The sequence below is a fragment of the Corvus hawaiiensis genome, chromosome 3, assembly GCF_020740725.1.
Source record: "Corvus hawaiiensis isolate bCorHaw1 chromosome 3, bCorHaw1.pri.cur, whole genome shotgun sequence".
Classification (NCBI taxonomy): domain Eukaryota; kingdom Metazoa; phylum Chordata; class Aves; order Passeriformes; family Corvidae; genus Corvus; species Corvus hawaiiensis.
The window spans coordinates 86094459-86119070 of NC_063215.1; the positions used below are offsets into that span (position 1 = coordinate 86094459).

General features: G+C 49.3%; 2 long non-coding RNA genes across 5 annotated transcripts in view; both read right to left on the minus strand.

Moving 5' to 3' along the window:
* The window catches only part of LOC125323841, a 47419-nt gene extending 35895 nt beyond the window's left edge, over positions 1-11524 (minus strand). Inside the window, exon 1 of the long non-coding RNA XR_007202671.1 lies at positions 1872-11524. This is a non-coding gene — a long non-coding RNA (uncharacterized LOC125323841). The remainder of the gene's footprint in view (positions 1-1871) is intronic.
* A 903-nt stretch (positions 11525-12427) lies between these two features.
* LOC125323737 overlaps positions 12428-24612 on the minus strand; it is a 44532-nt gene continuing 32347 nt past the window's right edge. Inside the window, exons 5-6 of one of the 4 annotated variants that reach the window (XR_007202628.1) lie at positions 20327-20368; positions 12428-15737 (exon numbers count right to left, since the gene is read on the minus strand). This is a non-coding gene — a long non-coding RNA (uncharacterized LOC125323737). Of the gene's footprint in view, positions 20369-24612 lie in introns of all 4 variants that reach the window. The other 3 variants (XR_007202626.1, XR_007202627.1, XR_007202625.1) reach the window with 3 other exon arrangements.

Consider the following 24612-nt stretch of genomic DNA (forward strand, 5'->3'; position numbering starts at 1 on the left):
ACAACTTGTCAGAGCACAGCCCATTTTGCCATCCTTAATGCCAGCTGGGAATGCAAAATGGGAAACTCCTGGGACAGAGCACATCCCTTCCCCACCTTCCCCCTTATTCCAGGAGGGAAAATGGGCTCTGGTGAAGCCCGGGCTCACATCAGCCCCAATTCTCTCTCTCTTCAGGCTTGCTGTATTTCTTCTCCCTGACTAATTTCCCTGTGAGGGAGTGTGGCCAGGCTCGCTTCCTCTCACAAAGCAGATGTGAGGTTTGGGACTGCAGCTCCCAGAGAGCTGGGCTATATCATCCTGTACCAAAGCCCAGCCATGTGGTGGCCTTGATGTTGCAGCACACAGTGAGTTCAAAATGGCAGGGAGGTACTCGTGTTGAGCACAGCTCCCTTGCTAATACTGGGTGGCCCCAGCCTGCTGAGAGCTTTAATTTAGGAAGCTGATGGTGGCTCTCAACACACTTGTGTCTGCCTGTTGGTTTGGCTGAGCTAGAAACACATCCCCTTCACTCCCTGTGGCATAGCCTATTCAGGGTCACAGAGTACCTCTGCTACCACGGGAATCGTGCATCCCCATGCTCCCCTCCTCCACCTGCCCTTTTTCTCTCGTGTTGCAGCCTAGAGAGCATCACAGAGAAGCTTCTGAGGTCTGAGAGCCTAGCAGCAGCAGAATGACAGCATCCCTGCCTGCAAGAGCCTCAGAGTTACAGGGTGATGTCCAGTGGCCTTCATGGAGTCCATGCCCCAGGAAGGAGGCAGCAAGAATGTCTGCAGCTCTCCAGATGGTCCTTAGTACATCTGAGCAGCTCTACTCCCCTTTCTCTAGCCTGGTTCCTCGGACACAAAGGTGCACTGTGGCAGAATAGGGTCTGCGTACGGGAGAGGCTGAGCTGGAACAGGCACTGGGGCTGAGACAGCCTTCTTGGAGATTGCTTTTCTTTATTTAGTATCTACTGCTGGAGGGCAGCTTAATCCTTGCCTTTCTTCCCACATTAAACGCCAGTGCTCAGACTCTACACACCTAGGTGCTAACAGACTAAACAAGATGAAGAAGCAGGGGGTGTATAATTGTGATACCAATATATGTCGCAGCTTACACAGCAGATAATTGGTGTGTGCCAAAAAGGCAGTGGTAAATGGGTCCCGGAGGAGATTTCTCCCTAGAAGAGCAGCATTTCACACCACCAGCCTCCGTAATGAGGGGGAAACTATGCATCCTTTGTCCCAGGGGTCCTACCATGAGGTGTAGGCAATAGACTGCAGCAGCCCTCAAGCACAGCTATCTGCCTTACTCGGGCAGTGGATACTCTTCCTGCTTCCTCGGTTTGTTTTGATGCTCTTCTACTGTGAGACCATAGTTATAGAAAAGAAATGAGTTAGTTCTGCCAAACCAAGGAGTTTGATGTTTGATTGCAAGTTTTGGGAAGAGAGATCAAATGGGGTTTTTTTCTCAGCCATGACCACTTAGAGCTTGGTTGAGACACTTCCCACCACAGCAGTGCAATCTTTCAGAGCACACTGCTTTCTTAAGCCATCTTTTTGTTTTGGGCTGTGTGGTTTTTGTGGTGGGTCTCAGGTTTCCTTGTCAGATTTGGGAGCTGTGTGTCCATCCTCAAAACTGCTGAGCATGTCTCACAAGCCCCCTTCCCTGCACACCTAAGTTAAGAGTTGTTTTTTAGGTATTGTTTTCTATTGCTCAGGGGCTGAGAAAATGCCAGTGAAATAGGGCAGAACTTGATGGAGAATGAATTTCTCTGGAGGAAAGAGAGAACCGCAGACGCCTGCCCTTCTATTCCTGTTTACCTTTGCTTTCAGGAGGTCAATTAAATTGTGGGCATAAACTTACATTGCGGTTTGCAAACTGATACTCACCAGAAGGTGTTCTGGCATCACAGAGCATTTTGTGTTTCGGTTTCTTCTTTCCCAGATCCTTTATGGCTTGGTAATAACTTGCAACACATGTATCACAGAAACATTATTTACACAACATTTTTGCAGCATCACAATTGAATTTAGTTGGCAAAATTCCCATGAAGATGTTACTCTTGTGGAATGACCAACAACCCGTCTCAAACTTGGACTTTCCCATTTTTTCTGTGTGGTACAGCTGTGGGATTTCTTCATAAGCACTGACTGAAAGGTTCATAGTTTTTAATTCTGTGTATGTTGAGAAGGGGGGAAGGGGGGTTGGGTAGTGGTTCAGGCAGTAAACATTCGTTTGGCCTCTCTACCTACCCAGTTACCCCCTTTAACATGGGATATAACCACCCCATGGAACTCATTGCTGTGGGATATTGTGGAAAACAACCATCTCAGTGCCTCAAACAGCACAACAGATGATGAGAAGCCTCTCATGGTCAAATATAGTGGTCTAGCCAAAGCTCCATCTCTGGACATATCTGCAGTGCAAGCTGTCAGGTGCTAAAAGGGTGCAGAAGGGAAAAGATCCCTCTGTCAAGGCCCAGTTTTTATACTTTAGTTGCTGTCAAAGCTAGGAGAATGAACTCGGTGGACTTTTGATCCAGTATAGCATTTAGTTCAAATTTACACTGGCTGGGAGTCAAGCCTGGTTTCTGTCACAGGGTGTTGTGCAATTCTTGCTCTCATTTCCAGTGTTGTCCCCCCCATCCCACAGAGGTTAGTGAGTTTGTATCTCAAGGAAAAGAGAGAGTATTTCCTGACTGCAGTCACATTTGTACCATCAAGCCTTGCCCAATTCTGCTTCTGAGTTCTTACTCAGAGAACTGCTTGCACTTACTTCAAAGAAAGTGCTTACATGCAACTGACTTTAAAAGATCTTGGAGTGAAGCTCTATCAGCTCTCTATCCATGTGATGGCTGTCCCCTCATTTTATCATCCATTTTCTCGGTTCTGGGCTCTAACAGAGCCTCTCTTAGGCTCTCCCTTCCCACAGGTACTGTCCTGATGCAGAACCCAAGAGCTGCTATCTTAGGCCCTCAAGTCAGGAGGAGTTTTTCTTTGCTAGACTGACCTGAAGAGAACAGTCAGCTAACTCAAGAAGAGCTTTCCAGCCAGAATTAATGGGATATAGTGTGTTTTCCAAATTCCCTTAGTAAAGCCCTGAAGTCAGAGGCTGATAGATGTATCACATGGAACTGTCTGGGGTTGTTGGGATTTCTGTTCACTCACCCTCCCAGCTCTTCTACAAATCTGCACTGTTGCATTTGTTGACAAGTCTGTATTTTTAGCATCTTGAGATCCCTTGCATTATACAATACTCCTGAATTTCCCTGATCCCAGAGCCTGACATGCTGGCACCTAATAATACTTATCCTTCATTCCACTTTCCTCCTGGCAAGGCTCCTTCACTGGTCAGCAGCCCCGCTTCATTGCAATGTGGTGATTGCTTTAATGATCTAGAAAGGAAGATGTAAAATAATACAAGAAGGCAAGAAGGATGTGTAATGAGGTAAGGAAGATGTATAAGGAGATAAAAGTGATGCAAATGCCTCCTGCATGAGAAAGGACTTGACAAAGCTTGGGGAGACACTCCTCAGTGGTTCAGTGAAGAGGGATCCCTGTTGCAAGAGAAAGTCAGGGGGATGAAAACAAATAAAAGCATCCTGGAACCCTTCTCTGACTCGTGGGCTTTATGGGGCTCTAAGTGATGTGTAGCAATGCCTGGGGAGGAGGCTGGCACTGTAGTCATGGTGGGACCACTGCTGAGGTCCCAACACCTTTGTGTCAGCTGCTATGAGCTACAGGTCTGCTCACCCACCCCTTTGGGATATAACACAGTGATAGTGGCACGACCCTGAATGTTCCAGGATGAACACTGCCTCAAGGAGAAAGAGAAATAGAGTCATCAGTATGAGTGTGCCAGTGGTCTTTAAGGGGACAGCTGGGAACACCTGCCATTTTCTCTCATAAGCACAAAAGTGATGGAGGAAAAAGAGTTAAAGAATGGGGAATTCCAGTGGAATACACATATTTTAACACCAGCCATAAACTCAGCAGTACTCAGAAAGGGCCTGGGTAGCTGGAAGGCACCGGGCCATTGCAAATAACAGTAAGTTATGCAATTTTTTCTTCTAATTCTTGTTGCTGGCTTCTCAGAGTTGGCCTAGGGAGCTTCCCTCTCAGGGAGCGGGGGGAGTATGTCTGACTTCAGTTATCTCTGTGCCATCAGGCCAACTTCTATAATTTTGAAGGCAGTCAGCAAGGCTCAGAAACGCTGCAAACAATGACCACTTGTGTCAGAAGGAGCATGAGTTATCCTGCTCCAGGACCTGTCTTTGGCTGCTCATTGACTGAGCTGCTTAGCTGGCAGGTATACCCATGACAGAGGATGAGGGGCAGAGATGTGCTTACTCCACACTTGACCCCTCCAAGCCCTGACATCTTTTCTAGGAAACCTGGTGCTGGCTACTGTTGGACATAGGATGGAAAGAGGGATTCATTCCACATGCATATTTCCATTGGTCTCCTTACTTTTCTTCTCTGGTGCTCCAAGCACAGTTTCAGGCTTTGGCTAGTACACCTGCCACGACCTCCCATGCTTTAATGTCTGCAGCACCTGTGCAGAAACCTGGAGCATCCCGCATTTGATTGCCTGATTCCACCAGCTACAAGCCTGGGGATGACCTGGCTGTCATGGTGACAGTCTGGAATAACCCCTGGACATTCAGGTGTAGGAAAAGGGTTAGATAGTGTCAGAATGGTTTGAAAGAGAAGCAAAAGATTGTCTGCTCCAGAGTCACTATGAGCTTTGTGTTGAGCCAGCTTGGTGGAGTCAGCAGTTCTCAGGACTGCTCAAGACTGTCATACCCCACCTGTCCGGGCACTCCAGCAGTACTGAAAGCTGGCATTTTGCTTTATTAATCAAGTGCTGTTTCCTCATGGCTTTCTCTCAGCTGCAGTTATAGCCTGTCTAGTCATTAGCAGCTCCAGGCTGACACACAAGCAGCAGGAACACTGCTCATCACTCTTCAAATGCTGAGCTTATTTGCATGCTTTCAGTTTTCATGCAATTTTTAAAAGTGCAAACAGATGTCATGAGATTTTTATCTCATTACCTTCATATGGTTTTCATCCCCATTAAACTTTCAAAGAAATACTACATGCCACCAAGTTTTTGATCTGTAAGAAGCCCCATGCAACAGAACAGCCCAAAGCCAGGTAGCTTGGTTACATAGAAAGCCTAAATACTCCAGGACTGAGGTGTTGTACAAACTAGACTCTTAACAGCTGAGACTGATCCAAGCTACAGAAAACTGTCTTCCTTTTTCATACACTCTTCTTTCATTTACAGTTCAGAACATCTCAGTATGAAATTCTCTCCTCTCTCTTCTGGTGAGCTGCTTGACTTCAGTGCCCGTTGTGTCAGCCCAAAACATTGTCTCTTCAGAGCAGTCCTTGTGGTTGGAAAGTGCTCTTGCTGATGTTCTGCAGGCACACAGACTGGGGTGGCACCCCTGATGGGCTCCCCAGCAGGCATCAAAGAGCCCCTAGTGAGTCTGGTGTCCAGGCACCATGTCCAGCCTTTGCTGTCTGCTACACAGCCCAGTAGAGGATTTGAAGTGGACTGGAGGGTATTGTAAGAGTAAGTATGGAAGGCATAGGGAATTCTAGCGCTGCAATGAAGGCATTAGAAGCTAGGCTTCCTTAACTCTGCTGCTCCCCATAGATTTAACTTCACTTACTGGAGCTCATGCCTCAGAGCAGCACCTGCACCTTTACAGGGGACCATGCTGGTGCTCCTCTTTCAACAAAAATACCTCCTGCTTCTTTGAAGATGGAATTGAACAAATCTTCCTTCAAGCTGCTTTATATTGCATCTAGTCCAGGCATCAGCAGGAAATTCATCTGCATTTCTGCATTACTGTGCCAGCAACCAGGAACTGCAGCAGCATCCCAAGGTGAGGTTTGATCTCTTCGCTCACATCATCAGCTTTCACAACACCATAAAATGGTCCTGTGGCACAACAGACAGGGGGGAAAATCAGACAGACCTCTCCATTGTTCTGCCCAGGTGACAAGCACTATTCATATGACATCACTCTCTATGGGCTTTGACTGAGCCACACAGAGCCTCCTACAAACAAAGGGGATGAGACAGATTCTGCTATGAAGTGCTCAGCCTGTAAGGAGACAAAAGAGTGATGGGATCTGAGAGGAAACAAATAAAAAACCTTTTTTTTTCAAGATCACAGAACAGGTCAGCAGCATTAGGAAACACAATGCTGAACTAAATACCAAAGTGCAGGTGCTTCCTGTAGGACTCCTCCTGTAGATAATTTAGTCTATTGAGCAGGTTTTGTTACAGAAATATTTAAGAAGATGTTCATTGCTTTGATTCAGGTTCACAGGCACATCAAACATGTTGCAGCTGTGTATCGTTGGAGGTGAAATGAGCAATGGACAGTGTAGAATGGGGCAATCTGTCAAGCTCATAAAACCCTTTTTGATTCCCATTTCTAGGAATAAAAGAAACGTTTGTGCAATCACATGAACTGCTAAACATTCTAGCATCGTTATGCTGTTAACTCCCTTCTGTACCAGATGGAGGAAGGGCCATTAGACATTTTACCAATCTGATTTTTGGTGAGATTCTTTAAGACCCCTGTAAATCTTGTCAGAAAAAGTATTTGGCATTAAAAAAAATTGCTCAGGTAAGAAAGCTGGAATGTGGGTGGTGTTTTGCAGAAAGAGCCTACCCTTCTGGAGCATCCAGTCCGTGCACTACTACATCTTCCAAGGCAGTTCTGAAGAAATAGCCCCATCGCCCAGTTTCCAAAGAAAACATCAATTAAAAAAATATCCTTTTCTTCAGTTTTTATTCCACTAAAATATTGAGCTGGAATATTGTGAAAGGATGCATGAATCTTGCTCTGGTTATTTGCAGAGCTGTTTCACATCAGGATCACTCTTTTATGAATAGAAATGTAAATCACAGCTGAGCCAGTAGGAAAGGTGAGACAGCTAAGATGGCAGGAATCCATTGTTTCAAGCCTTTTGCTCAGAAAGCTTTTTCTATTTCTTTTCACTGACATCTCATATGTTGTTTTTTCTATTCCTTTTTTTTTTCTCACAAAACATAATTAATTTAATCAGATTTTTGTTAAAGGAAGGAGCCCAGAGATAGGCTGAAGCCTCTCCTAAGCGCCTTTCTGTCTGGGAGGAATCCGAGTCCCAAATATTGAATGTTCCAGTCTGGCATGCTGAATGTCACACAAATATCAGCTGTAGTACAAGTGAAATGCTTTGGTGAATCATTGGACAGTGCCTGAGGCTGCTAACAGTTCAGTCCCATCCTATTGTTACATTAGCAGCCGTGTTAAAAAAAAACCAGCCTGAAAATTATCCAGTGTAAAAATAAGTAATAAATTAATTTTGTGCAGACCTCCTAAGATTAACAAAACACACCCTGAACTTCCCCTCTAAGATCAGCTACGTTATTTTTATAAACATTTGTTATCACAACTGGCCTTTTTAGAGGGTTTAGAATTTGCACCCTGGGTAGACAACTACTTAAAAAAAGTAAACTCATTGTGCTTTCTCTATCTACACTTTATACCTGATCCACTTAGCTACCTAGGTTTTTTTCTGGGAGAAGAGGCACGCACCACTTCCATCATTTCACAGCAAGGCTCTCCCCACTCTCCAGCCACAGAGATTCCTGGGGAGAACAGAGATATCTTAGGGAATCAGAGGTCTCTTAGGCTGTGGACCTGTCTCCTGCTGAGCAGTGAATTGCAATACCATCTTCTCTAAAATGAGAAAATAGCCACTCATGCAACAACCAGGTGGGCTACACTCCCTTCCACAAAGGGGTGCAAATCCCACTTGTTCAAAAATCCAGAGCAAGTGTTAATCATGCACTACTCAGGAAAGAGAAGTGAGTGTCAGGTTTAGAGCCTCCTTCTTAAATGACCCAATATGAACTGAAAGAAATCGCCCTTTTCACAAAGGTGGTATCAGCATGGGTGATAATTATTTGGATTTTAAGGCCAATGAGGTCTATATAGTTCATGACACAGACCAAAACACCGACTCTCAAAGCAGGACCTCAGTTACAGCCATACTTTACAGAATCTTGTGCTGCGTTGGCCTGTAAAATGAATTTAAATAAGGGAGAGGCACATGATTGGTGTCTGCTTGAGGCTATAAAGCAATGCTTAAACTTGCATGTAAGTAAGGAAATACAAGCCTAATGGAGAAAAATGTGAAGCTGACACAGTGAGGTGGCTGCAGTCATGGCTCATGTAGCAGCAGTACAAAGGACGTCTGCAGAAGAGTGGATGATGAAGTGAGGCTCAGTGGCACGTCGGTGGTTTTTTGTACACAGGTTGTTCAATTCATTTATTCCATGTTGGCCAGTGTCACCTATCCCAGAGATTTCAGGACACTTCTCTGTCACAGTTTTTCAGAGTGGTTTCAGCTGCAGAGTCACTGTCTACCTTCACCAAGCAGCTACAGCCACCAGCCTGCAATCACCTGCAGCATCCGTGTCCCAGCCAAACTTCTCCACAAGCACGGTCAGCCAGTCTCTGCGTTAAACAGCTTCCCCTTGGACTGACACAACGTTGGTTTTCCCATGTCTGTCATGCCTTCTAGCCAGGGGCCCACTTGCCACAGCTGGAGCTGGGGCTGCCCTAGCTGGGACCAGCAACAACCAGCTGGCACAAGATGAGGGGTGGTTCAGACAAAGCCAGTGAAAATAATGCGGTTCACCCCATGAAGACAGACGCAGTCCTGTCATTCTTGATCTCTGCCCCGTGCTTTAGATGTGCACCACCTCTTTTCCCATCTCACTGTTTCTCCAGCATCCATTACAGCACAAGCTTCCCCAGCTGGCCTGTGTCCTCCCGAACAACTCAAGCCAGCAGCACCCTGGCCAAAGGCAGTATTTTTCATACAATTTTTTGTTTGTTTTATTAAAATACTAACAGTAAATACATTCATTAGTAAGATAGAGGAAGCAGGAAACACGAGGCAGGATGGAAAGGTTTGACCAACTATAAATAGCAGACAGAATAAACAGGCAATTGCGAACCATGGGTTGTGAGGCTGGGTTTCACATGGAGGCAGCACCTGCTGCTGGGAGACTTCCACTGGTTTGTTTGTTTGCTTTTAAAACAAAAATTATTTATGATGATGGACTCCAGGCTGAGAGATTTGCCACTTTCTGGGAAAACATTAATACTTAGTCATCACTGGCAGGTGTTTTTCTACCTCCTGTGCAGTACTTGACCCACTCTGCATGCCAGAGGCAAGGTAGGGCTTTCATCATGGACTGCCCTTACCCCAAAACCTTGGGATGTGCTGGCAGCCTGGGCAGCTGCTTGCAGATTAGCAGGATGTGTCACAGCACATTAGCTGAGCCTATGGGAGGCTTAGGATATTTCACAGGAATGGAGATTTTGGGAACAGGAGGCAAGGTTAAACAGGGGAGCACACGGAGGTCTCTGCCCTAGGGGCACACAACAGGAGGGGATCCTGAAAGGTCCAAGGGAAACATGCACTGATGCTATGGATGAGCCTTGGAAACATTTGTGAGCAGGGGAAAGAAAGGATGCAGAGGCTTGTCCTGAAATGTCTACAGAGCCTTCACAGAAAGGCTTCCCAAGGAGTGGGGATGGTGACTCTGAGCAGGCCTGGCACAAGCTGCTGGAAGCACTTACAGGGTGCCGAGGCTCAAGCATTTTTTTTTCCCAGGAAGGCAGGTTGTCAAGGACAGGAGGGACCGCCCAGTACAGCTCTCAGAGTGGCTGTCCTAGGTCAACAAGTGTGGCAGTGGACATGTTCCTGCAGACACCACAAGGACTCCTCCTGGCCTCAGGCCTCCACTCAAAGGCCATTGCCTGCAGCTGCTTCCACACAGACTAATCCCGCTTTCCCCCAGGCAATAAAGGGATGCACCCTTTTCTTGGCCGTGCAAATGTCACAGCCCCTTAAGAAGGTGACTGCACTCACCACCACCCTGAGACACTCCCTATGGCTGAGCTGCTTGGGTAAGGGGGGGTATTTTTCAGTCAAGTCTCCACCCGAATGAAGAAAAGGCAGGAATTCTTAGCCTGACCAATGCTCCACCACTGAATTTCAGCCATCGCTGCAGTTGAGATCAGTAATTTGTTTTTATCTCCCAAAAAGCCATTTTATGGACAAAAAGCCATTAAGAGATGGTGAGCCCCACACAATCTCCACACAAACCCTGTTTCAATGTATGCCAGCTCCCCGTGTGCAACGTGCCTCATTTCTTATTTACATTTGCCAGGCTTGAAACTGCAACCCCCGTTGCTTGTTATGCCTCTCTCTCCTAGATGAAAGAGCCCTAAAATGTCACCCTCTCAGTGTTATCATCTGCCCTCTGCTATTATTGCCTCTCAGTAAATAAAAGGGTCTTCCCAGTCATTATTTTATACCCCACAATGACAGTGCTTTTTCAGATAAATTAGTTTTCACTCCTCTTATCTGCATTCAAGCCTCACCTCCCTTTCAGTGTTTCCATTGCCTGCTCAGGGACCTTTCCTGTGTCTCCTCTGACCTCTGGGAGAGGAGCTGAGCTGACTCAAAAGGGGAGCTTGGTGTGAGGACATCCGATCTGCTTACAGACCTGCAGACCTAATGTCGTACACGGCTGAGGCCTTTGTGCACGTCTGAGCTGCTCACTGCACATCCTGGGAAGATAACAATTGCTGGCTTGCCTGTAAAGGTACATCCCCTTTAGCACGATCAGCTTGTACAAGGCACATCAGTTTTTGTGACTGGGTACTTATCTACAAGGAGTTTTGTCCTCTACCTTGTGCACAGTTACCTTTCAACAGAAACCTCTCAACTGAAACCACCTTATTTCACTCTCCCTTTCTATCCTGAAATACATAAAAACATCGGGGCAAAATCTTTTTCTGCAAACAACTGCAAAAACTAGCTTGACTGGGGATGCTCTCCGGATTTTCTCCCCCTCTCTTCCAAATTAGTATTTTTTCATTCTGGCAAGTACCCACCCTATTCCCACCCAATACACAGAAACCAGAAACTAATCTTAAGTGTGTCAGACCAACTTCATTGTCCATCCTGAGAAAAGTTTAAAATGTAAGCTGTCAACAATGCATAGTTTAAAGCACATTGAAAGCCATGGAAGGCCAGTTAAGACTACATGACAGTGAGATGTCTTCTAAGGCATGGAAGGAAACTGTGTTTAGCTTTTATATCTAGCTTTTCAACCCCCTAGTATGGTTTTACAAAGTAGGAGCAGCATCACTGTTCCCCAAAATATCCTAACCACATCATGTTAGAAATGGAGCTTTACTACTTCACTTTGTTTCCTAGCTACCAACATTTTTTTAGCTTAGTAGTAGAGATGAGCAGTGAAATTTGGCATTCAGACTGCAACTTCAGAAAAGCCTTAAAAAACCTCATGCATATATACATATCTATCTATATATACATCTGTAAAAATTACAGTTGCTAGCACAGTTCTCTTCAGAAATGTTTCAGTTCCAAGCTCCATCCTGGTTATCCACTCATTCCCATCCTGGGGTCCCTGCCAGCCTAGTCGTGGACCCCCCCCAGTTCTGCCCCTACCTCACAGTCCCCTCCATCCCAGCCCCCCAGCTCTGCCCTACACCCCTTTCCCACCCCAGCCCCATCTGCTGTCGGAGCGTTCTCTCTTCTCTCCTCTCACCCTTTCCAGCTCTACCAGTCCCTTTACATTCATCACATTAAAGAAAACATTTCATGGTCATCTCTTTTATCTCCTTCAGTGAACAGTTAATCAGAAAAAATGCTTTCATGTTGCTAAATCAGGGCCAGGGGGCAAAGCCAGGCTGACAAGAGACATTTTCCTCTGCTACTAACCTGGGCTAAATAGTATTAATTACAGAGGCTGGGCTTTGATTGCTGGAGTGTGGTGGGGCTGGTGAGAGCTCCCTCCTCCCCCTCAGCTCCCTCCCACCACAGGCCCACACTGTGCATCCTTACCTGCCTGCCCTTTGCCAGCATCCCCATCTCATGTCACAGCACAGCTGCAAGTGGGATCCCCTAAATCTTCACCTGGGCTGCTCAGACAGTAACTCTGAAGAGTCAGGTCCCGGGGCTGGAGGACAATCTAGCTGGGTGGTTGGGGTGTCCCTGTTCTTGCCTTCCCCCATGCTTGTCTGCCCAAGGCAATGTCTTTTCCAGGACAGAAACTGCTTCTTGCTATGTGTTTCAAAGAACCTGAGTTCTGGCAGGCCACTCAGTAGACATCACCCCATACAGTGTTTCTTGGCCTGTGGTCTGTGGGCCACAAGTGGTCTGCCAGATGTCAAAGGGACTGCAGAATGACTGCAGACAATTTTTTGGGACAGACATATCCATCCTCACACATGCCACAAAGGAGCAAAGACAACAGGCAGTGTTGAAGGCACTTGAAGGCACACAACAGAAGGCAAATTGAGGACAACGTGCTACAACTCAGTCCTCCGTGGGGTGGTCCAAAGGTGTTTATTGCTCTTTCAAAGAAAGAAAGAAAAAATATGCCAGACTAGCCCCACAGACACAAGAGGCCCGTCTCTGCACATCTCCAAGGACATTATGAAGGAAATGATGTTGTGACCCGGTCTGTTGGCAATAGTATCCCCCACGTCTGGGGCAATAGTATCCCCCACATCGCCCAGGTGGAAGGTGACAACCTTTCATCCCAAAGGCGGCATCAGCAAACAACTGGTTACCAATTCTGCTGAATTGGCCTCCCACAAACTAGCAGAACAGGCCAAATCCCCAGACAAAATGAATCACAGCTGAAACACTCTGCTTTTTAGAGACAGAATGCCACTAACTACTTTCTCCGTCCCTCTCTGCACTGAGCAGGACTTTACAAAAGTGACCACAGGAGGAATTTTCAGGGCAGTCACTCTCTGTTTCAGAGACCTTCCCTTGGGATGGGCAGCACAGCTGGAGGCTTTAGTCAAGCTGTGGTTTAAGCTGATTAAGGTGACTGTCCCTGGTGACCCATGTTGCCAAGCCCTGATCCCATGCAGCTCGTGGGCAGCATAATGGGAGCACAGCACTCCAGGAAAAAGGCACCTCCAGATTCACTACAAAACTCGTCTGGAGCAGCCAGGCAGGACAATATTTTTAAATGCTTTTTGATTTATTTTGAGTGTTTGCTGCTGTATATGAAGACCTGTTTCTCCAGCCAGTGTGAGTTGGAGCATGAGCCCAACTGGATGACCTTTGCACGTTGGAGTCCCATATTCCCATCCTGATCCTGACTACTCCGTGTCTTTCCTCCTCCTCCTCCATGCTGCATCTGGTTTCCACAGGCTTACCCTGCCTCCTGAGCTGATGCTTTGCTCTACCCTGCACAAGCACAGAGGGAAGCAGAAGGGGTAGATCTGGTCCACTTTTCCCCAGTCCACACTCTGGTCCTTATGTGCTCTTCTCAAGGACACACGGATGTGGTTTTCCCAGACAGCAACAACAGGTTGGAATCTCCACCAGGGCAAACCAGCACATGGCCTTGGAGGTCTGCCAGCACAGTCTAGCCTCTTAGACTCATTTCCTCTGAAAAGCAAAGAATTGGAGAATTTGGAAAACACCTGGGGTGATCAGGGTGCAGCAACCAAATTCAGCTAAAACTTCATATAGCAGTAGCTTGCATGGATCCAGATGCTCAAGACAAGTTTACTCCAAGTTTTTTTGGGAACAGTGCTCTTTGGACTACCTGGATCTCTAGGGCAAAAGACCTCAGACTTGTCAATAGCTTCATTTGCACCTTCAAACTACAGTGTAGCACTTAAGAGAATGAAATATCCAAGTAACCCAGCTAGGCAGCTGTCCCCATGCTACTCCTCTCTCTACTCAAATGCGTTTTAGGCTGACAGTGCCGTATTTATAGAACACAGTGTAGCAGTTCCAGCACAACACTGTTGAGGAGGCAGAAATAGGCATTTTGCTGTCTGGGGGGACAGCACAGAGCCTAGAGGACAAACACACACTCAGGCAACACGCAATAGTGAGGGAACCTAAGGCTCGAGTGGCCATTGCTGAGTTTAGAGTTAAGAGACTGTTGATATGAGTGACAGCTCAGAGTCCTCATTGCAGCATAATTCAGACTACGAACAATGCAGTGGTTTTTTATATTAACTCCAAATATTTAGAGCTCTCTTCATTGACAGAAAGATGAGAAACTTTTTTTTGTTGTTGTTGGGTTTTTTGTTTGTTTTGTTTTACATGTAGAAATGTAGAAGATAAGAACAGCCTGGATCAAATTAAGCCTCCATCTCACCCAAAGTTCTCTGGCAGGCTGGTTTTTGGTTGCTTCTGAGAGAAAAGCAAGAAGCTTTGCATCAGTGGGATAATGTGCTTCCAAAAGAGCTTCTTCCTCAGAAGTTGTCTCTCTTGCTTAGAAGTTGTCTTCTGCCTTGAGGCAGGGTGGTTTCTGGCCAAAGCTACTTGATTTGACTTTGTTCTTTGTTTATTTTCAGCTCTTCAGGCTGTCACTGTGAATAATGGGTCTTTGGTGCTGGAACACAATTCTCAGATGAATATTGTCTTCCATAGTAAATTCCAGGGCTGCTCAATTGCAGAATAAATCTTACCTTCATGGAGGGGGTGGCTGGGGCCTTTGGAGATGGCACAGGGCGCCTGTACAGCACCTCCCTGTCAGTGCACAGAAGGTCATAACTCCTTGCTGAAGTTCTGCCTGTGGGGGCCAGGCCATCCTCCAGCCTGAGCAATGAGCTGGGCCTGCCTGAAGCTCTCCTGAGCTCCACGCTTGGGAATCTGCTGCCACATGGTGGCATACACTCTCTCTTCCTGGCCCTAAGAATCCCTCCTTGGCTTCCAAGAGGTAGCACATGTGGAAAGAGTACTTCTGAGCTCTGCATTGTAACTACCTCACCAAGTTTCCAGGGACCCGTTCTGGAGCTGCTTGAAGCTTTTCCAAGAGCATTGTTTCCTGTTTGGAGCTACACAAAAGTACGAGGAATGCTGGCAAAAAATCTGAGAGGATCTCAGGTGCTTTGGGATCAGCAGGTAGGATTTGTTAATGAAAGACTTTTACCTTACCTGAAAACACTAGAAGTATTTCCACAAAGCAGACCAAGGTCTGCATCCATCTCCTCGAATTTCTGCTCTGCAGCAAATGCAAAGGCAGCACCAGGCAGGAAAAGAAACTATAGAGATCATTCCTATTCCTGACAAAGACTGAAAAGCAAAAAGGTGGTTGTCACAGGAGCTGGTGGAGAGCATCACTCGCCCTGTCTGTGTGCAGCACTGTCAGTTTTCAATGCTGCATTTCACTCCTTGAGGCCACAAGTTACTTTGTCCTGGGTCAGGCAGCTGCGTGCTAGAGAGGATGCATTTGCAAGGCAGCTGCTCAAAACAAGGCTGACTGCTTCCTTCCGGAAGGGTGGTGGCACCTGTGGGTGGAAAATCCACGGGCAGTGCCCTGGGGCCACCTTTGCTCTGGAGGCTGTGAGGCAGCATGCTCAGAGCCTGTTGTTCCCACTGCGCCCTGTGCGTAGTGCTGGAGAGGGCAGCTTTGCGCAGCAGGCGTGGCTGGCTGGGAGATGCAAGGAGCCACCCAGCCGGAGAGGGAGGGTGGCAGAGCAATGCACCTGCCCAAAGGGTCACCTCCGTAGAGCCACTGAGTCGGCAAAGGCCTTTGGGGAACTGGGCCCAAACCAATAATGCCTGGAGTCTGGAACAGAAAAACTGATGCCTGGCATTGAGAGCATTCCTGCTCTCCTCCATGTCACGACAAAGCCGAAGTCCATCTAGCAGCAGCTCCTGGATGCAGGAAAAATACAGGTTCTGTGAAAATGGTGAGTTGCCATGGACCTTCCTCCCATCCCACCACAACCCATGCCCAGTGGTAAAAGCTGCACCTATTTCCTCTTCCAGCCTCACCCCCGCTGCCGTCCTCTGACAGTAAGACTAATGCAGGGAGCAATGCAGGATGGGCACAGTAACACTGGGAGCAGCAAAGTGTGAAAAAATAAGGATGGGGAGGTGTGACCCCTGGGGAGGAAGAGGGACTGTCCAAGAAGTGGAATGGACAGGCAGAAAGGAATAAAGGGGCAGTGAGCAACATATTAGGAAACTCTGTGCCATGGTGGGATCTCTGTGTTGGCAGGACACTGGTGCCCAGAGGAACCGAGTACTCAGGCCCATAAAGCAGGGACTGGAAGGACCATCTCTCCCACAAGCCAAGTAGATGCCTTCATGACACATCACAGAGCTGCCCCATCTCCTGCCTCTGCTGTTCCTCAGCTGCCTGAGCTGTAGGGGAGGAAGGGATGGCCAAGGAAGGGGATTTTGCAAATGTTGAGACAGAATAAGCAACAAGGCTGTTAGAAGCTCAACCACTGTCATTCCATATGGTTTGATGTCCTATGGCAGTACATGTAGATAAGAGGGAGGCTTTGAGATTACCAGTATCCAGCTGTGGAGCATGCAGGCACCCAGGAAGAGCCCTGGGACCATGCCATGGCCTGTGTGGCAGCAGTCAGGCCACTTACTTGTTGGCTGTGCCTCTCTTCCTCTCCTCGTGGAGATGGGCTAGCCCTCTGCCCCAGATCCTCTGTCCTCACTGCAGCTCTCTGCTCTTGCCTGCTGCATCTTATTCCATGGAAAAGCGTTCACCGTGTGAGGCAGAGGCCACGTCTGTGCCCTGGGGGATCGTGCTCTGCCTAGGAAACCTCAGATAGCAGGGTAACCCGCCTGGGTGATTAACAGTGGTGGAAGGTGCTGCAGAAGTGCTCGGGTTGATTCCCCACGGAGGCACTGTGTGAACGGGCGAACACATCAAAGGGTGTCTCCCTTTCATCTCACTGCTCCGAGCAGACGGCTCCGAAGCATCTCTTCCAAGGACAATATGGGGGAGAACTTTAATAACCTTACAGTGTGGAGCCCTGCCAGCGCTCCCAGTGGCCACTCTGGCGGCAGCTAAAGGGGCGCCTTCTCCGCTTCCACCCTAATTGCCCTTAATTGGCTCCTGCCTGCTGGCAGCAGAACGGCAAGGGCTCTCCAAGGATCACTGCACAAGAGTGACAACGTTTGGAGAAGGATTGTCGGCCCCTGCCTCGCCCCACCTCCATCACACTCTCCCCCACCCACCAGAGCAATACAATAACCTTTCCAAGTATGAGATTTTTCTGTCAGTACATAACTTTTTCTTTCCAGGCCCTGTTCTGGAGTGGGCCTTGCCAGGGAGCTGGGGCAGGGCAGCAGGGCAGGGTCTGTGTCCCACATCCAGAGGAGGGGGTATGTGGTGGCCTTGGGCTAAGGGGGACATAAGCATTGTCCCTTCGTACAGCACTGCAGCCACAGTGCCCAGGAGCATGTGCTGGTGCAGTTAGCCCTGCTGCTCTGCTCTGTGCCAGGCCTTCCTGTGCAGGTGACCAGAGCTTTGAGGTCCCCCACTGAAGAACCAGCAGACCACAAAAATCCAATTCAGCCCACAAAATCCCAATTGCCCTAGAGAGAGGTGGTGCTGTCCTGGGGCAGCCAGGTGGGAATGGGGCTGCATCCCGGCCATGGCCAGCACTGTTACCCTGGGGATGTGGAGAGGTGATAGGGAGGGCTCCTTTCTGTCCCTACTCCACATCCCAGTGCAGAGTGAGAGCACACAAAGCAGAGGGTCCCCGAAACCCCCCTTCCCTAGGAAGGGTTCTCCAGGACACACTGGCCCTTGGCTCATCTGGCTCCAGTTTTCTGTGGCAGACATCCCTGCACTTTCCCCTCTCTGCCTGACACCCACAAAAGCCATTCCCTCATGTCAACAGGAGGGTGGGAAGCCGCAACACAAAAAGCACCTTGTAGCTCTGACCAGACATGTTCCCATCAGACTGTGTCCCTGCTCCTGCTCCCAGCCAGGACAAACTCTTGCTGCAGCAGCAAAATGCAGCTGAGCATCTTCCCAGTCCCTCATGGCTGCCCACATCCCAGTCAGGGCCAGTATCTGCAGGCAGCAGGTATCACATGAGCAACATGCTCCACAGCAAGCTGGCAGGGACATGGAAACGCAAACGGGACACAAATTCAGTTCTGATCTGCAGTTCGGAGGGAGCTGCAATGTCTTTCCCACTGAGGTTATTTTTAAACTGTTTATCAAAGGCTCACTGCTCTTGGCAGCAGGGTGGGCTATTTTTGGATGCCTGCTTCACCTCTCCACTGAGATGTGCTGGCACAGGCTTGTCCCTTCTTTTGCCTGGCACCCTCAGACCTCCCATGGTCTCTGAGGTTTGCCCTGCTATGGTCACTGCTGCTTGCTTCCTCACATGTCGAGGGACTTTTTAAGCAGGAGGTCTGAGCTCAGGCACAGCCTCATTATGAGTCCTTATTAGCAAAGCCCCTCTCATCCTTTCCTGCTGTCAGTGGTGACACAGCTGCTTGGGTATGGGCAAAATACACACTTGTGCCTGCTGTTCTCCTTCAGGATTGGTGGCATTTGTCCTGACCTAAGCCTGGCACCCTGGGGCTTTGCATTCAGGTTTTGTTCCTGCTATTGACTTTCCACTTGCTGCTGCCATGTCTCTTTGCCCATCTAGAAGAGCAAGGCCATGTTTCCCTACTCCATGGGATTGCTGGGACAAGTAATTAGGACAGGATGACTGAAAACAACAGTGTCCTCACAGAGCTTCTTCTCTGTGGATGGCTGAAGGACATGACAAGTTTCACTGAGATGCAACATTGGCAAAGGTGATCTGGTGAGGCAGGGCTCAAAGCAAGTGCAGGGAGGGAACAGGGGTGTGTAGAAGTGCAGTAGCTGTGTGTTGGAATCAGTGAAAGCACAGACTGGAATGGGAATGCAAAGCAAGCCATCAGGCTCTGAGGTTAATAATAGGCTGTCTGAGTCCTGACTGTGTAAAAGAAAATCAGTCCTTAAAAGAAGCTCACTGGCAGAGTGCTTGGCCTCGACAGAATTATCCACAGGAGCCCAAACAAATGACTGGCCTCATTACCGACCCGCAGCCTCAAGCATGGCTTGAGACACGCTGGGCTCACATAAAGAAGTCAGCACTGTCCACACTGCCCTTGCAGTACCAGAGAAAAGGACTTGGAGAAGTTTCCCAAGAACATCAACAAATTCAGGGATTTCCTTTTGTTAGCAAAGCACAAACCTTCTGCTGAAGGAAGATTTTCTTCATTCAAATATGATTTTGGAGAGCCAAAGGTACGTGCAGGCCAGGAGATTCTCCTCCAGGAATGAGGGCAGAAGAAAGCCAGCGCTGGCATGTGTGAGGTTTGTACTCATTTGTGAGATCTGTACTCAAAGAGAACGGATGTGTCTTTTCTTACAGGAAGTGACTGGATGAAAAGGTGAAAACCACTTACTTGGGCTGCTTAGAAAGCTCCAAGCTACACAAGCACACATAATTGTACTCTCCAGCCTTGAGAGTTAATGGACAGACTTCTCTGAAATGAGAGACTGGCTCAGGCTTAGGAGAAAATGAGGTGGATCCGTTTGTGATTTGTGACATCCACCACCCAGTCAGCCATGTGGCCTCACTGGTCACCATCTCCATGGGCAAGATAGTCAGAGGGGACTGGAATTGCTGCCAGCAAAGAGCTCAGGGCAAAAATCCTCGGGGTAAAGAATCAAGGGACAAATGCCAAAGGAGAAACATGGATGAGGGAAGGGAGAGGCATCTCCATGCTGAGGACACAGAGCTATATCCAACAGCACCCACAAGTGCTGCAGTGTGTGTAAGACCGCTATGCCAGCACAAGGCAGTGTGTCTGAGAAAACAGGCATTCTGATTTCTAAGAAAGTCAGGAATAAAATGGGCAAGGTCACTAAGCAGATCCTGCAGACACGCACCAGGGGAGGTGACAGCAGCATGTGGCTGGCTGTGGTGGCCAGCACTGTAAGCGTGGCCAGGGCAAGCTTCACGGGGAGCACACGCTCATGGAGTGAGTCCCGTTGGTGCACGGAGGCTGCTGGCACAACGTGTATTGCTGGCATGAGGTCTCACTGAGGCAAGCTGCCCCCTGACATCTGTGGGCATGTTGGATGTGAGCAGACATTCCCGTGGTGAGTGAAGGTAATGCCATGTGCTACAGTCAGAAAGACACATTCACCATGAGAGAGGGCAGAGCAAAAATCATACCCCTGACCTTTTCTCTTAGTAACAGCAGGAGACTCACTATGAACAGTAGGGTGATTGGGAAGTCTAGGGCAGTGACCATGAGAACCTGAGCCTGCCTGGATGAGGGATGAGTTCACTGTTCCCAGACAGAGAATTCAACTGGACGGAGATTCTGGAAAGGAAACAAATGGAAGGCAAAAATGAAAGAAAGAGTATCAAATGTGCTGTTGCTGTAAGCAGGATTCACAGGTTAATGAAAGCGAAACTCATAGATCCCCCTCAAACCTTGAGTCAGAATCCACCTGGTTGCCTTCTGCCCTGGGTCACCTACAAAAAAGAGAAAGAGAAAAATGCATCAGAGGGCTTTGCACAGAACTGTGGCCAAGCGTCTGCCATAATACCTTTGCCTTTCTGGGGTCACAACAGTACAGGGGTAGATTTCCCTGATATCAGTGCAAAGAACTCAGACTGGAAAGGCTGGGGAAAAAGAACTTGGTGCAAGGTGAAAAAGAGACAGGGATTTGAAGGAACAGTGGGGAGAGGGACATCATTCTGGACATCACAGGGAACACTAACAAACACGAATGAAAGCAACCCTTGCACACTACTAATGTGCAGAAGGGTCCTGGTGTCTCCCTTTTAATCCTCCATCCATCATTTGAGTTGACAACATATAGGCCCTGCATATAGGCCCTTTCATCTGGCGGTGCTTCTGTCACAGAGCTCCTCATCACCAGCCACCACAGTATTTTGTACAATGTCCTGATGGGTCAGCCACCTACCCCAAAATCTGGGCCAGGCCACCCAGCTGTATGTGTCACAGCAAGTCCCTGACGTGACACAGGGAAGGGGGGGAAGCAATGACTTAGTCCATGCTGGCAAAGGCCCAGGGGTCCCAGCCCCACCTGGCAGCAGAACCTTTCTGCTTTGGGCAGTGGAAGCCAGGACAAAGACACAATCCTAGGCACAGCAGCTGCTTGGAGCACGCTGCCCCCCCATGGGGGACATGCTCCCTGCCTGGCACGGAGACCGTCCGCTCCTTCTTTGTGGCGTGAAACAAAGAGCAGAAGGAGGGAAGGAAGTGACCTCTCTGGAAGCGATTGTAGTGGTGGCATGAGCACCCATCTCTTTCCAAACAGACCAAGCAACGATGCCCCCGGCCCTTCTCCCACCCCCTAATGCCTCCTGTTCACTGCTGGCATCCCCTCTTTCTGTGCCCTCCGCCTGTCCTTATGCAACAGGCCGAGTGGGAAAAAAAGCAGCAAAAAAGAAAGCCAGAGCGAGGGAGGGAAGAAGCCGATGGGGCACTGGCTGGCAGGCAGACAAGGAGCACGGCAGGGGCGGCTGGCAGCCCGGGACACGCGGCCTCTGCCAGGGCCTTCTGGGCTGCGGGCATGTACGTGCGGTCAGCAACGTGCGAGCGGCTGCGAGCGGGGCCGGGCACACGCGCGGCGGTGCCGAGCGCCCGGGCTGGCAGCCGCCCTGCCCTGGCCTGGGGCGCGGGGCTCCCTGCACCGGCCCCCGCCAGTGGCCGGCAGCAGGGAGCTGGTGGGACAGGACAGGCTGCTTGTCCCCGGGCTGCGCCTGCCCCCGCGCCCATCCCCGGCCGCTGCCACCCAGGTGCGCAGGAGTTTCCAAGCAGGCGGGGGTTCGGCTCTGTCTCACCAGCCGTCTTGCCAGTTTTGACCTAAGAGGGAGAAATAGTGACCTCCACTGTCCCAAGGCCACGCGCCTCCTCCCGCTGGCCCGTGTGCGATGCCGTGCCGGGGATCACGATGCTGCTGCTGCTCGCTTCTGCTTGTGTCAGCAGTTTCAGAGCGGTTCCCAGCCCGGCACAGCTCCCACAGAGCACCAAAGCTCCCTCCCTCCACTCAACCCCCTGTATCCTGGCCACCTCCTGGAGCCCTGTTTGTGAGCATCCTGCCCTGCTCCCAGTTCTCACCCACCAATTCAGGAGCAAAAGGAAGTCTCACTTGTACCCCCCACTCAAAAATGCCTCCCCAAATCACCCAACATTCATATTCCACACTCAGACACAATTTCCCCTGTATTCATAGGGAAGGGAAGGGAAGGGAAGGGAAGGGAAGGGAAGGGAAGGGAAGGGAAGGGAAGGGAAGGGAAGGGAAGGGAAGGGAAGGGAAGGGAAGGGAAGGGAAGGGAAGGGACTGACACAGTGGAGCATTTCAGAAGACATGGTTTCTTCATGTGCACCTCTGGGCATTATGTCACAGGCCAACTGGGAGTTAAGTCTTAGTCTCCTTCTCCTCATCTCCTGGGAATGAATGAGGTTTCCAGATATTTTGGAGACGGTTGGTGTGCTCACTCATGAGTCAGCAGCTGTCAGTAACAGTTACGCACACGTGGGTGACACCGCTGGGGTAGGAAAGTCCCTGGAATATCACACACCGGACAATAGGCACGTAGTGACCTCAAACCCACCCTTGGCACAACTAAGAATATACCCACACCACAACCAAGGTGTCCCTACATCCCAGAGAGCACGTAGCACTTCTGCTCTCCAGGGAGGTGGCAACAGTGTAGCTATGCAGGGATAGAGCCCACAGCAGCTCCTGCGGGTCACGACTCTGCGACCAGTGCCTGTCAGCAGTGTTTCTCTGCCATTCGCATCTGCTTTTGCACACTTTTGGGATATCCAACCCAAACAACTGCTCCTCAGAGGGGAGGGGTTTCAGCAACTGAGATCCTCTGAGAAAGATATTCATCCTGCAGCAGACAAGCCCAATGGGGAAGCCGTAGCACATGGGTTTGGGGGTGGCTGGTGCCTTTCCAGAGAACTGAGATGCTCCTGGGCAGCAAGTTACCTCCCTTGCTGGGTGTCACTTGCAGACCAGGCCAGTGGGCATCGCCGCAGAGCCCCGGCTCTTTGCAGGGGAAACACAAAGAAGACTGTGGGCAGGGAGAGGCAAATGTCATGGGGAGGCAGGAACACCAGCTTCAATCGTGCTTGTAAATATTTTATTAATTTCTCAGTTACTCACTGTAGAAGGCCACTATCCAGCCTCTGGCTATCAGAGGGCGAAAGCATTTAAGAGCGTTAAGTGTATAAGCAGGCCTGACAAGTAACAACTTCTGCGTGAAGGCAGCACTTTTCAACTTCATGTCCTCACTGTGGCTCGCTAGCCCAGCCCCGAGGCCCTGGCTCTGCCCCTGCCCCTCACCCCTGCCCTGAAGCATGCCTGACTGCCACCTAACACATCATGTACACAGCAGATTTATAACTCATCCTTCTAGTCACAGCAAGGTTTCTTGAAGCAGATGAGTAATTATGTGTCTATAAAACTGGAAAAAGCTAGATTGGCAATGGGCTGCCACCACATTCCCTTCAGTGGCGGCAAACGAGGCAGATCTAAGCACAGCCTTCATTCACTGCATCCTGCAAGCTGCCTTTGCAGTGTTCAGTGAGGAAGAGCGAGCCTTTGATCCAGGTAGCCTGAGCAGAGCAGCTAAGATGGGTAGACATGCAAACAAAGGCTAAGCTCCTGGGTCCAAACCAGCTCTGGAGCGCTCTCCAAATGTGTGGGCTGTTCAGTTCTGTACTTCTAGTGGAAAGGCATCTTGGCCTGTTGGCCAAGGCACAGCAAAGTCCAACAAAAGCGTGTTGGACTTCCTTTCAGACCACTGAGCACAGTGCTGGGGTGACATGGCAGCCTCTCTGCCACTAGGAAAACAAGCAGGTCACTGGGAAAGAGGAAGAAGAGGGCCAAGAAGTAGCAGCTGGGAAGCTGGGATGAGTAGAAAGCAGGTATGAAAAGCGTAAGAAGCGGTGTGGTCAGAAAAGGGAAGGGGCAGAAAGGAGAAGGCAAGGGATAAACTGAAAGGACCAGAGGGGAAGAGGTTGTTCAAAGGCAATTTCAGGGGTTGTTTAAACTGAGAACTAACAGGAACAAAGACTGCCTCCATGGTTGCCCAACCCCTAGGCCAGGATCCCAAATCAACAGATGTGTGAATTTAAAACAGATCTTAGAAGGGAGATGAAAGGGTGGGAATTACCAGCATTCAGAAGCCTGGTGGAGATATCCAGACCCAGCGAGGCAAACACAGAAAGAAGCTGGAAATGCAAATACAGCCAGGTCTCTGCACTGAAATCCCTAACACACGGGGGATAAGCAAAGGAAATGATGAAGCTGAGATAGCACATGGGGAAACAGCCTGGCCCTGCCATGTGCCACCAGCGCTGCTTCAGAGGAGCCTAGCACTGGAGCACTCCATTAGGGAAATGTCACTCTGGAAATAGTCTAGTTGGTGGTGAGATCATTCATTCTTCTCAGCTGGAAACCTGACCCTGTTGCCAAACGTATTTTCCAGGCTAGAAGCTGATGCTCATGGAAAACTTTGGCCCTGAGGCCCAAATAGAGATCCTGAGCTTTTCAGTGCCAGTGCTCAGCACCCCAGCAGTCTGCACAGCCATCTCAGAAGTGTCTCTGGCCACGTTGCAGCTGGGTCAGTGGCTCAGCTGCGGAAGCTGAGCACAGCCAGCATGATGGCAAGTCACACACCACACACTGTCACCAGCTCCCAGGCAGCCATGGGCTGGCTAAATTTGGGTTGGC